We start from the raw sequence: 13255 nt of genomic DNA, 5'->3' as shown, positions 1-13255 counted from the left end.
AGTCTTCTAACAGGCAAAAGTGAAGAGGAAGTATATTCCAATGATGGGGCCAAACTATGCAAAGACACAAGGGCAGAAGAGAAAATGTTGAGTATGTTAAACAGCAAATAGATCAGTCAATGAAAGTGAGGTACCTTTATCTCTACTATAGCTTAGAACTCCTGAGTTCAAGCAGGACACAAGCCTCGGCCTTCACAGAAGCAGGGATTATAGGGTGTACTACCATGTCCAGTAACGTATACAGTTTAATATTTGAAGAAAAGCATTTCCCTCACAACAAACCTGTTATACTACAAGAATTATGGGCTTTATTTTTATAGATAAGCCAATACTCTCTGAGATGTTAAATGACTTGCAAATGGTCACAAGATTTGAATCCACATCTTTTGGCTCTCAGATTTGTGATTATTGCACCAAATAACACAGCCTCTTATGGCTTCATTCCTGATTAATTATTGCCAAAGTGGTTTTGTTTTCCCACCTATATAAGCCAGATCCACCCTCCCAACATTATTTTTTCCAGGCTTGTTAAAATACCTATTAGGGTTACATGCATGTAAAGGTAATGGCTCTAATTTGGACCCATTTTCTTATTGAGAGCAGTATTCAGAAATACCCTCCCAGTTGAAATCCAAGTCTTTTCTTGTTACCTCAAACCAGATGGAGGTTTATTGGAAAGAAGAGAGAGTGTTGCTTTTTTTTTTCCTGGCAGCCTTACAGTTCCCTAATCTTTGATAGGATTACAATTCTCCTCATCAGGCATCTCCTTGAAATGCTTCAAAACAGTCATCTGTGGCTGACCTCCTCTATTTTCAGAATAACTCTGCGCTTCCAAGTTGTCTTTTCCTCTATGGGAAAATTAGATTAGATAAAATTACATCTCAATATGGCTAAATCAATGCTTATATTCTGATGACTGACTTTTGCCTCATCTTTCCCAGAATCAGGCTAACACTTCATTTCCCAGACATTTCTAAACCACAATGCTATATTCAGTCCTCTACGCACACACCTCCTCATCATGCACTCCATCTCCTTAATGGGTTGTCTTCCTCCATTAGAATTTAAGTGCCTTGAGGGCAATATCTGCTTTGTCTGCTTATATTTACATCTCTAGGATCTGCCAGAGTAAGTCCCTAATAATGTTTTTTCATCCATTCATTATACTATGAGTCTATACATAAAGAGAGCCTCTTTGGGTGCCCTTCTCTCCAAGAGAGTATCTTCAGAGGAATCTCTAGCAGAAACCTTGGCGATAACTTCCACAGGGCATTTGAAATCTATTTCTTCCCAATCCCTGCAACACAGCTAAAGGAGGCCTGAGTCTGGGCCAATGGTTAGGCTGATTGATAAATGGTGGGGGTGAATCTCAAAGTAAGACCCATCCTTGTGTGGCTAACAGGCGGCCTAATTTATTTGCCTAATCTAGTAAAGAAATTCATGTCGTTGCTTTAGATTAGCATCATTAAAGACATGAGAATGTTAATTAAATGGGAGTCCTGTTTTGAAGTATTGCCACTGGCAGATATCAGTAGTCCTATTTAATCTCAAATATTCCTATAATGTATCTCTTACAATCCAATCAGAGTTCTTCCCAGTAATACTCATATGGATTTTGTGTGAGTGGTGTATGGGGTGCTCAGGGAGGGGTAATATCTCTGGTATGGAGGGCTTGTCATGCCCTCCTAGGGCAGCTCTCCAGCCTCTGACCCCCACCTGACACCCAGCTCTCACTTGTGGCTCCCAGTAGCTGCTAGCATGTGGCAGCGGCCAGACCCCAGGCAACGGCTTCGACAGGCCGGCTAAACCTTGTGAGGGTAGCCATCGGGTCGTTGACCCCTGGTGAACCAGGGCTTTGCTCACCCAGCATGTGAAGACTGCTTCGGCGGAACAGACGGAAGAAACCAATAAGAAGGTCCAAAGGCTGAGAGGGCGACAGCAAAGCACTGTGGAGTGCTCAGGGCGTGTTGGAGCACAAAAGACAACACAGCCATCCAATGCAGCTGAGGAAGTCTCCAGGTGTAACGACTTTGCGTGCCACTGGACCCAGACTTCCAACGCCGAGAGAGTGGGACTGTCTCTGTGCATCGGCTTTTCCACTTAAATCTCCTTCACGCAGAAGTATCTTTGTGCACACTCATCTATCCTAACCCCGTCCACCCTCTTCAAGACCTGCGGCGATGGGGGAGTGGCGATGCAACAGGTGGAGGTGACCACTGGCACTTGTAGTCACGATCCTGCACGTAGGCGGCCCATGGACCAGTGGTCGCTCGGCCCTGCGGGCAGCAGGGACGTTCAGCAGCATCCTGGGCGACTGAGAAGCCCTCTCTAGGACAGCACTGCTCACCCTAATCAAGGGAGGGGACTAGAAAAGGTGTCCCAAACATTGCCTGCCCTACAAACACACGGTCAGCATACCGCGGCTGGCGGGTCATCCCTTTAAGCAGTTGAAATCAAAGAAAAAATACAAAGAAACTCCTACTAGGAGCATGGAACTTCAGGACATTACTTGACAGAGAGAATACCCCAAGACCTGAGAGAAGAACAGCTCTAATCGGTAAAGAACTGGTGCGATATAATATCGACATGGCAGCTTTAAGCAAAACATGCTTACCAGAAGAGGGATCACTCAGAGAACCCACCACTGGATACACCTTCTTCTGGAAAGGTAGAGCCTCAAAGGAAGACAGAATCCACGGTGTTGGCCTGGCCATCAAGACCAGTTTGCTCAAACAGCTGCCAGAGTTGCCTGTGGGCATCAGCGAGAGGCTCATGAAGATCCGTTTGCCTCTCAGCAAAGACCGGTATGCCACAATCATCAGCACATATGCCCCAACACTGACCAGCACAGAGGAGACCATCGAGCAGTTCTACTCTGACCTGAGTGCCGTCCTGCACTCAGTGCCCACAAATGACAAGCTGACACTACTGGGAGACTTCAACACCCACGTTGGCCAGGACCATAAAAGATGGAAAGGAGTGCTCGGCAAACACAGCATGGGCAAAATGAACACCACGGCCTACTGCTACTCAGCAAATGCTCAGAGTTCGAACTCACCATCACGAACACTGTGTTCAGAATGGCGAACAAATATAAAAGAATGTGGATGCACCCAAGATCAAAACAGTGGCATCTCATTGACTACATCATTGTACGCCGGCGAGACATCCAGGATGTAAAGATCACCAGAGCCATGAGAGGAACTGAATGCTGGACAGACCACTGATTGGTTAAAGCGACTCTTCAAATGTGCATTGCGCCTCGCCATCCAAATTGTGCCCAGACAGTTCGCGCATTTTACAATGTGAGTCATCTTAGAGATCCATCTTATTTGCAAACATTCCAGTCCTGCCTGGAAGACAAGCTGTCTGCCAAGGGACCACTCACTGGAAGCTCAACCGAGAAATGCAACCAGTTCAGAGACGCAGTGAAGGAAACATCAAAGGCAGTCCTAGGCCCAAAACAACACAACCACCAGGACTGGTTCAACAAGAACAACACTGCTATTGAAGACCTATTGAGCAAGAAGAACAAAGCCTTTATGGAGTGGCAAAATAACCCAAACTCTGCTCCTAAAAAGGACAGATTCAAGTCTCTCCAAGCCACGGCACAGCGTGAGATCAGGAAGATGCAAGACCGACAGTGGGAAAAAAAGGCAGAAGAAATCCAGCATTTTGCTGATACAAAAAACTACAAACAATTTTTCAGTGCCCTCAAGACTGTCTATGAGCCATTAAAACCCACCACCACTCCCTTGCTATCCTCTGAAGGTGACACTCTCATAAAAGATAAAAAAGGTATCAGCAACAGGTGGAAAGAACACTTCAGTCAGCTTCTCAACCGACCCTCTTCAGTCGACCAAAGCTCCCTTGACTAGATCCCCCAAAACTGCACCATTGAACAACTTGATGTCCCTCCTTCAATAGAGGAAGTCCAAAAAGCCATTCAACAAATGAGTGCAGGCAAGGCACCCGGTAAAGACGGGATCCCAACCGAGGTGTACAAGGCCTTAAATGGAAAGGCGCTCCAGGCATTCCACATAGTGCTGACCAGCATATGAGAAGAGGAAGACATGCCCCCAGAACTCAGAGATGCCTCCATCATAGCCCTATACAAGAACAAAGGCTCACGAGCAGCCTGTGACAACTACAGAGGCATCTCACTACTCTCCACTGCTGGAAAGATCCTCGCCCGTGTTATACTCAACAGACTCCTGTCATCTGTTTCAGAGCAGAACCTGCCTGAATCACAATGTGGCTTCCGACCAGATCGCAGCACCATCGACATGGTCTTCATGGTGAGGCAAATGCAGGAAAAATGCCTTGAGCAGAACCCGAGTCTCTACATTGTCTTCATAGACCTGACAAAGGCGTTCGACACAGTGAACAGGAACGCATTGTGGGTGATCCTCAGCAAGCTCGGCTGCCCAGCAAAATTCATCAAACTGATCCAGCTCTTTCATGTCCACATGACAGGGGAAGTCCTATCTGGTGGACAGACTTCTGATCGCTTCAACATCTCCAATGGCTTGAAACAAGGCTGTGTCCTCGCTCCAGTACTATTCAATCTATCCTTCACCCAAGTATTACGACATGCTGTGATGGATCTAGACCTGGGCATCTACATCAAATGCCGACTGGATGGCTCACTATTCGGCCTTCGCCGCCTGACTGCAAAAACAAAGACAACAGAGAGACTCATCCTGGAAGTCTCTTTGCAGATGACTGTGCTCTCATGGCCCACCAAGAAAATCATCTCCAAACCATTGAGGACAGGTTCTCCACCCAACAAAACTGTTTGGCCTGACTATCAGCCTCAGCAAAACAGAGGTGCTGTTCCAACCTGCCCCAGGGAGGCCAACGAACCAGCCATGCATTACAATCGACGGCACGCAGCTTTCTAACGTCAACACTTTCAAGTACCTGGGCAGCACCATCGCCAACGACGGGTCCCTAGACCATGAGATTAATGCCAGGATCCAAAAGGCCAGCCAGGCACTCGGGCGGCTGCGCTCCAAAGTCCTCCAACACAGCAGTGTAAGCACTGCGACGAAGCTCAAAGTGTACAACGCAGGGTCCTCAGCTTGCTCCTGTATGGTGCGAGACATGGACACTGTACCGGAAGCACATGAAGCAGCTGGAGCAATTCCACCAAGGCTCCCTCCGGTCAATCATGAGGATCCGATGGCAGGACCGAATCACCCACCAGGAAGTCCTCGACAGAGCCAACTCCAGCAGCATTGAAGTCCTGGTCCTCCAAACCCAGCTACGATGGTCTGGACACGTCATCCGCATGGACCCACCGCGAATACCAAGACAGGTATTCTATGGTGAACTGTCAGCCGGACTCAGGAAACAAGGCCGACCAAAGAGAAGATTCAAGGATCAGCTAAAGTCCAACTTGAAGTGGGCTGGCATGACACCAAAGCAACTAGAACTCGCTGCCTCTGACAGAAGGAGCTGGCAAGCCCACATTCACCATGCCGCCACCACCTTTGAAGATGAGCCACAACCGCACCTCCCATAACAACTGGCGTCCCAGGCCCCATGTGCCACAGACTGTGCGCCTCAGCCTTTGGACTCCAAAGCCACATGAGGGTACACCGTAGATGAAACTGCACAAAGACAATCGTCATTCTCGGTCACCGAGAGACTACCACTATGATGGCAAACCCAAGCATCAGTCCTAAAAGAGCTCTTCACTGCCTTTTCAGTTTTAGTCAGGCACATGCTACAGGAGATTCAGAGATGTTTAGGGAGAAACGGGTTAAATTTTTATAATCCTTTACCTTTTGCTTTAGAATTCATACTAAATATTGGTTCCAAGGCAGAAGAATGATAAGGGCTAGACAGTTGGGGTTAAGTGACTTGCTCACCTAAAAAGGGTCTGAGGCCAGATTTGAACCTAAGACCCTTAGACAGGGTCTAACTTTGGCTCTCTATCCACTGAGCCACCTACCTGATCCACAATGGGCTAATTGGAAGGGCTGCTATTCACAGAATCAATTTCTTTTTTCTATTTGCAATGCCTTGAATACCATCATTCAATATAAACAGTGAAGAGAATGCCATTTCAAATTTCATAGAGATTCAACCCTGGGATGTTCATTCATGACTTTATAGTCATAGCCATCTAAATATATACCAGCATTTTACTCAGTTAATCCTTGAACTTGAAAAGAAGGAAATAAGAAATTTGTTCTTCAGGGCAGGGTTTCAAATGTAGCTTAAAAAACCCTAAAATATAACTGGGAAATATTTAACAAAATAATTAAATTGCACTGTTACATAGAAAATATTAATTTGTGGTTTTCTAAGTCAATATGAGGCATCAAAGGTCCATTTCTATTTGAGTCTGACACCACTAGACATTTCCTTTCCAACTTTCAGGTTCATTTGTAGGTGGGTGACACAGTGGATAGAATGCTGAGCCTGACATTCAGTCATATTCAGCTCTTCACGACCCGGTAGACCACACTGTCCATGTGATTTTCTTGACAAAGATATTGGAGTGGCTTGTCATTTCCTTCTCCAGTGGATTAAGACAAATAGAGGTTAAATGACTTACCCAAGGCCACACAGCTACTAAGTGTCTGAGGCCAGATTTGAACTCAGGTCTTCCTGATTTCAGGCCCAGAGTCCTATCCACTAAGCCATCTAGTCACTATAGAGTCAGTAATACTTAAGTTTATATATGATGTCAGACACTTACTCATTGTATGATCCTGGGCAATTTAATTAATCTCTGTCTGCCTCAGTTTCTTCAACTATGGAATGGGAATAATACTAGCACCTACCTTCCTGGATCATTATAAGAATCAACTGAGATAAAAATTTTAAAGGACTTAATGTCTGGCACATATTAGATGTTAATTAAGTTTTAGCTACATCATCCTTCTTGTTCTTAGATGTCTCTATGGTTTATCTCCTCAAACAGCAGTCAAATATGCTGCTGAGGATGGTTTACAATATGATCCCTCAGCCCTTTGTGAGTTTGTCCAAACCTACCCTATGGTTCAAAGCTTCATCCATGTGTGCAGGTCTGTTTCTGAACCTTAGGTTGCACATATTCCATGATCTAAGTAAGCCGCAGTCTTGCTTTCTCATAATCATCACCTAAGTTTTGGGATATTTTTTAGTGTCTTTCTCCCTCTCCTTTCCCTCTCCACCAATCTGCACCCTAAACCAAAACTCTTTTCCGTCCTGCTTGATAGAAGTTATTTCCATGTCCTATTGCCAGCTGTCATCCATGTACATCTTGTCCAGCACAGCTGGAAGGATATTGGACTGGATGATTTCCAAGACCTCATTGTTGGCAAGGATCATTCTGATGTAAAGCTCTCCACCACCCACTCCTTTCCTGTCTTTATAGCTTTAGAACATGTTTCTCTCTTCTACACAGTCTATAGTCCAGCCAAACTGGCTCTCTTGTTATTCTTTACACAAGACCCTCTCCATCTCCCAACTCCATGTCTTTGCATTGGCTGCTCTCCACACTATCACACTGAATATATAGTCCTCAAGGCTATACATAAGACAGGCATTTTCTTTCTTTGTATACTATTTAAAACAGTGTACACAGAACATAGTAGGATTAGATTGGAAAAAAAAATCCATCAATTCTATGTATGTTTGTATTCAGGCATAGAAATACCAGTTCAGCTTTGCTATGCCTAACACTGTGAATATAATTTTTCCCTCTAGCACCAGGAGATTATGGGTTATTCTGAGCAAAGAAGAGAAATATTGAAGTTGGCTATAACATTCCTGGGCATTGTCAACTGGGGATTATTAATGCAGGAGGTGATCTGTGGATTCTTTCAATCTCCATTTTACCCTCTTGTTCAAAAATGTCAGGACAGTTTTCTTGGATAACTTCCTGTAGAATGATGTCCAAGCTTTTTCTTTTGTCATAATTTCTGGTAGTCCAATAATTATTAAATTGTCTCTTCTGGGTCTGTTTTCCATGTCTGTTGTTTTATCAATGAGATGTTTCATATTTTCATCATTTTTTATTCTTTTAATTTTGTTTTATAGACTCTTAATGTCTTGTCAATCGTTTGCTTCTAGTTGTTGGATTCTAATTTTCAAACACTGAATTTCATCCTTGGCTTTTTAGTTATCCTTTTCTTTTTAGTCTGTTTGTAGATCACCTTTCGTTTTCTTTTCCTCATTTTCAAACTGGTCAATTCTGGCTTTTAAGACACTATTTTCTGAGGGCTTCTTATCTGCACTACTGATAGACAGGATTAAGCTGGATCAAGCTCATCTGCAGAGCTGGATGTGCCCTGAGGTCAAAACCTCCAGAGGCAGAGGCCTGAGATGGAGTGTGGTGGCTGAAGGCTTCAACCAGGCTGCCATCCTCTCTGCCCCTCTCTTCTAGCTGTCTCCCTGCCAGGTGTTGTCAGAGCCCTGAGCCTCCAGTAGCTATTGTAGCAAGGCATTCCCTCTAGGCTGAAGCCCTGGCCCCAAGATCCCAGCAACTGCAGAGTCTCATAGCAGTAGGTGAGGGAGGGGCCCTGGGACCTTCCCTCTTTTCCTTAAACCCAAGAATTCAACTTTCTCTCCATACCTTTTAAGTTGAATCAAGCAAAAGGGTCCCCAGGTTCTGTCCTGTTGTTGGATTTGGTTTTATGTCCCCCTTGAAGCACTTTGTTTTTGATTGGTGTGGAAGGGTTTTCCCAGAGGACTCTACTTTCACTGCTTCTAAATGGCCATTTTGGACTCCACCTCTAAAAAGGTTTTGGATAAACAAAACCAGTACAGCCAAAATTAGAAGAAAAACAGAAAATAAATGGAATTTTATAGCACATTTCTCTGATAAAAGCCTTATACAGAAGTGAGTAAAATTTATAAGAATACAAGTTATTCCCTAATTTACCAAAGTTCAAAGGATCTGAACAGGCAATTTTCAGATGAAGAATTCAAGCTATTCCTAGTCACATAAAACATGCTCTAAATTGCTATTGATTAAAAAATGCAAATTAAAACAATACAAGTATCACCTCACACAAAGAACTTATGATGAAAAATAATATATACTTCCCAAGAAAGAACTAATGGAGTCTAAATACAGATTAAAGCATACTGATTTTTTTTACTTTATTTTCTGGGTAGGGTTTATCTGTTTTCTTTCACATTGCTAATATAGAAATTAGTTTTGAATGACTGCAATGTATAAACTACAACAAATTCCTTGCTTTCTCAATGAGGAAAGAAGGGATACCAATGCAAAAGAGAGATTGGCTCTGCCCTCAAGCAACTTACATTCCAATTGAGAGTAGTTACACTCTTAGGCAAATGGTATTCAGGACAAGTTTTGGGAATGAAGTGATTGTTAAGTGGAGCCATGAATCAGTCTAATAAGAAATACTTTCCAAAAATTAGGGCAGTATTGCTTTGATTATTATGTCCATAATGAGAGGTAGAAAGGATGGTTTGATTCAAGTTACAACAAGATGGCAGAGGGCTCTACATCCCTTGAGAAGCAGGACCTATTTCATTTTTATCTTGAATTCATCATAGCTAACACATAATAGGTACTTAATAAACATCTGGTAATAGGATGAATTGTATGTATATGAGATAGTTAAAATAATCAATTTCATCTGGTCCCTGCTGGTTCCCAATTCTTTTAGTATTCAAGATTCTCTAGAAAGAAAATAATATCTGAGGTTAGAGGACCTAGTATAAAACTCTGACCCTGCCATTTACTACTTGCATTATCGTGGACAAATAATTTTAATTCTCTTAGCATGTTTCCTTATCTGTTAAGTAGGACTAATTCTGTTCTAGTTCTAACTCAAATGACCCTTTTAGAACTCTCTGATCTCTAAGTGCAGTAAATTGGCTTTCAGCTATTGTAAGAGGAAGAGACAGTGTTCAAGATTCTGCTTGCTCTTGCCACCACCTCACAAAGATTCTTGATTCTCCATTCTTACTTTGACTCTTGATTGGGTGATTCATTGAGCATCTTGAGGAATTGGTCTGAATAGGCTGGTAGCCCTTTTATACTTCCTTGACAGACTCATTCTTAATTATTTCCATGCCCATTATTTCTCCAGAGATGATCAAATACAGCTCAGCAAAGATAATATTTTAGGAAAATGAATAAAAAGGAGGAATTTAAAAGAACCTTACCACTATAAAAACTTAAAAAGGAAATAAACTATTTTGATAAGCAATTAATCTAAATAACTCAAAGCAAAGAAAGGAATAAGAAAAAATGAATCAACACCTGGTCAACAGGCAGACACCATCTGTGCTAACAGATGAGTAGCAAAGTATGTGAGGAGTGGCAAAGGTTTTAGGAGGGGAAAGGTGAAGGAAGAGCACATGATTTTTTGGCAGAATGGAGATGACAATATGGGTACAAATAATAACTGGAAAAAATAAGGAGTTTTCTAAAGGAAAGCAAGGCAGATAAGAGACATCATAACAAATAGATTCTAAAATGGTTTGTTGTTTTCAGATATAGTAAAAGTTTCTAATAAGTCTTCTTATACAAAATTTGAGGATTCCAAAAAGTCTTTGTTTCCTCCTTTCTCCTTCCTGAATTATCTGACTTGTTATTGTTTTGTCCTGACCTGTGATGTAATCTTGTTCTGCAACATAAAACTTTCCCCAGGGTCACATGGCCAGTGTGTATTAAGGCAGTATTTGAACCTAGATCTCTCTTACTCCAAAGCCAACCCTCCAGGCACTAGGAACACTCACCCACACCCAATATCAATCTCATCTGGCATTTGGTTTTGTTTTTAAAAGGGCAAAAGCAAGTGATGAGACATCATCAAGAAACACTTCAATGAAATCCAGGATATATTTGACTTTTGAATTCTACTTTGACCTTTTAATTTGTGTTCGATGTGTTCCAGTGGTGTGGACTTCATCAGGTGAGATGTCTTGGGATGTTACAAGTTGTACTTAAAAGTCTTATTTCTGGGTACAAATATGGGGGGGGGGCAGACTGTCCCCATATTGATCCAGAACAGCTTGCTGAACTTGGTCACCTCCTGTATTTTCTATGGACCCCAGGAATATCTCATTAATTCCCCGCTTAGTTTTCATTCTGTTCAACATCCCTAGAGAGATATGAGTTGGTCACCATTTAGGCTTTGAGGTTATAATTTCTTTGAAAGGAGGAAGAAAGGAGAAAATTCTCTCTACTAATGCATAGCTCCTCTGTTTATAATCTTAAAGAATTCCTAGTGTTATGAGAAGTAAATCTTGTAGGGTCATAAAATCAAAATGTTACTAAAGTTGGGACTTGAATCCAACTTAACTCAGGGCTTTCTGACTCCAGTTTGCACTCTGAATCTGGATTTCCAACTACTGTCACAAGACCCCTAGTTTGTTTCTCAGGCATTTGATATTAAATATTTTTGTCTAACCAAATCCCAATTCAGGACTTATCACAATTCCTATCTCCACAATGAAGGCTTCTCCATTTGGGAACACATACTTGGAAGTGTTGGAGGAGGAAAAGCCTTTGTACTTAAATATAAAATATTTTTTCAAAGAAGCTCTTTTCTCCTGGGCCATCGATATCTCTAAGTTGCCAAATTAAATCGCTTCTTCTCGGTTTTCATTCTTCTTAATCCTTATGGAGCATTTCAGAATATATATTCTCAAAATTAGAAGGGTCCTCAGAGGTTCTCCGGTTTTACCCTTTGTTGTTATTGTTCTGTCATTTTAGTCACGTCCAACTCCTCATGACTCCTTTTGGTGCTTCCTTTACAATTATGCTTGAGGGGCTTGTTATTGCCTTCTTTAGATCATTTGACAGATGAGGAAACTGAGGCAAATCTGATTAATCAATTTGCCCAGGGTCACAGAGGTAGTAAGTGTCTAAAGCTGAATTTGAACTCATAAAGATAAGTCTTCTTTTTTTTTTTAAACCCTTACCTTCCATCTTGGAGTCAATACTGTGTATTGGCTCCAAGGCAGAAGAGTGGTAAGGGCTAGGCAATGGGGGTCAAGTGACTTGCCCAGGGTCACACAACTGGGAAGTGTCTGAGGTCAGATTTGAACCTAGGACCTCCCGTCTCTAGGCCTAGCTCTCAACACACTGAGCTACCCAGCTGCCCCCTGATAAGTCTTCTTGATTCCAAGTCCAGTGCTCCATCCACTGTTGCACCTAGCTGCCCTCCTAGCTATTCCTTGCTACCCTAGCATCTAGCATATACCTGACTGGTACACAATAGTAGCCCTTCCTGCAGTGAAAAATGTTTCATTGAATCTCATTGAATATCATCAATGACAAATAAATATGACAATGACATGTAATTCTAAAATCTCTCCCAAAAGCATAAAGACCCCAAAATTATCCTTTTTAAATCTTTACACTATAATTACATTTTCTGAGGTGTCCCTTTAGATTATTTCTTCCTTTTCTTCTTGGTCCATTTTATAATTAAAATTCTTTGGAGACTTTATATTAATTTATAATTATTTATTAGTAAAAGAGAAAGCAAGAAAGCCACATGATCACCTGGCTGCACCTAACTGATCTCAGTTTGCCAGGCTGCTGCAGTCCGCCAACCAGAGTGGCTATGCTAGCAAGTCTCCTCCCGTCACAATCCCCTCCAGCCCAAAAAAGACAGTTCTTTCTCCACCGCCTCTTATAAAGCCAGTCACATCACTCCTTCTGAGTCTCTCTGCTTGGACAGACTTGACATCAGTTCAGGTCAGAGCCCAGGAGTGACATGGGACTTGGGGCCAGCCTCTTCCAGGATCCAAAGAGCCACAAGACCTCTAGCGGTCCTCCCATAGAATGAATGCACGCCCAAAGGGTGGGGCTGATATTCCAAAAATGTTTTTTCACCCAGAATAAGGGGGTACAATTTATATTAAATTCATAAAGCCTGCAGTATTTATTTTGCACCTCTCCTAGGCTAGTGACCCATGGAAGAAAATACAATATCTCATTTAATAATGATTAACAGTGTCTGGCACATAAGACCTCAATAAATGCCTGTTGACTTGACTAGAACAGTAGGTAGAGGTCCTTTCCATTTATTCCATCCATGTTCAATGTGGATTACTAAATAGTCTAGAAGTCAGGAGACCTGAGTTCTAGTCTTAGCTGTACCATTGACCAACTCTGGTACCTCAAACGAGTCATTTAACCATTCTGAGCTTAAGTCTTCATACTTGACAATGGGGATGGGGAGCATGTGGTATTGTCTTTGCCTCGTGGTGTTCTCATGAGTATAGAATGTCACGCTGGAGAGGAAAATGCTGTAACAACTATGTA

Source organism: Monodelphis domestica, chromosome 5 (genome assembly GCF_027887165.1).
Source record: "Monodelphis domestica isolate mMonDom1 chromosome 5, mMonDom1.pri, whole genome shotgun sequence".
NCBI classification, from domain to species: domain Eukaryota; kingdom Metazoa; phylum Chordata; class Mammalia; order Didelphimorphia; family Didelphidae; genus Monodelphis; species Monodelphis domestica.
This window is presented reverse-complemented; position numbering follows the sequence as displayed.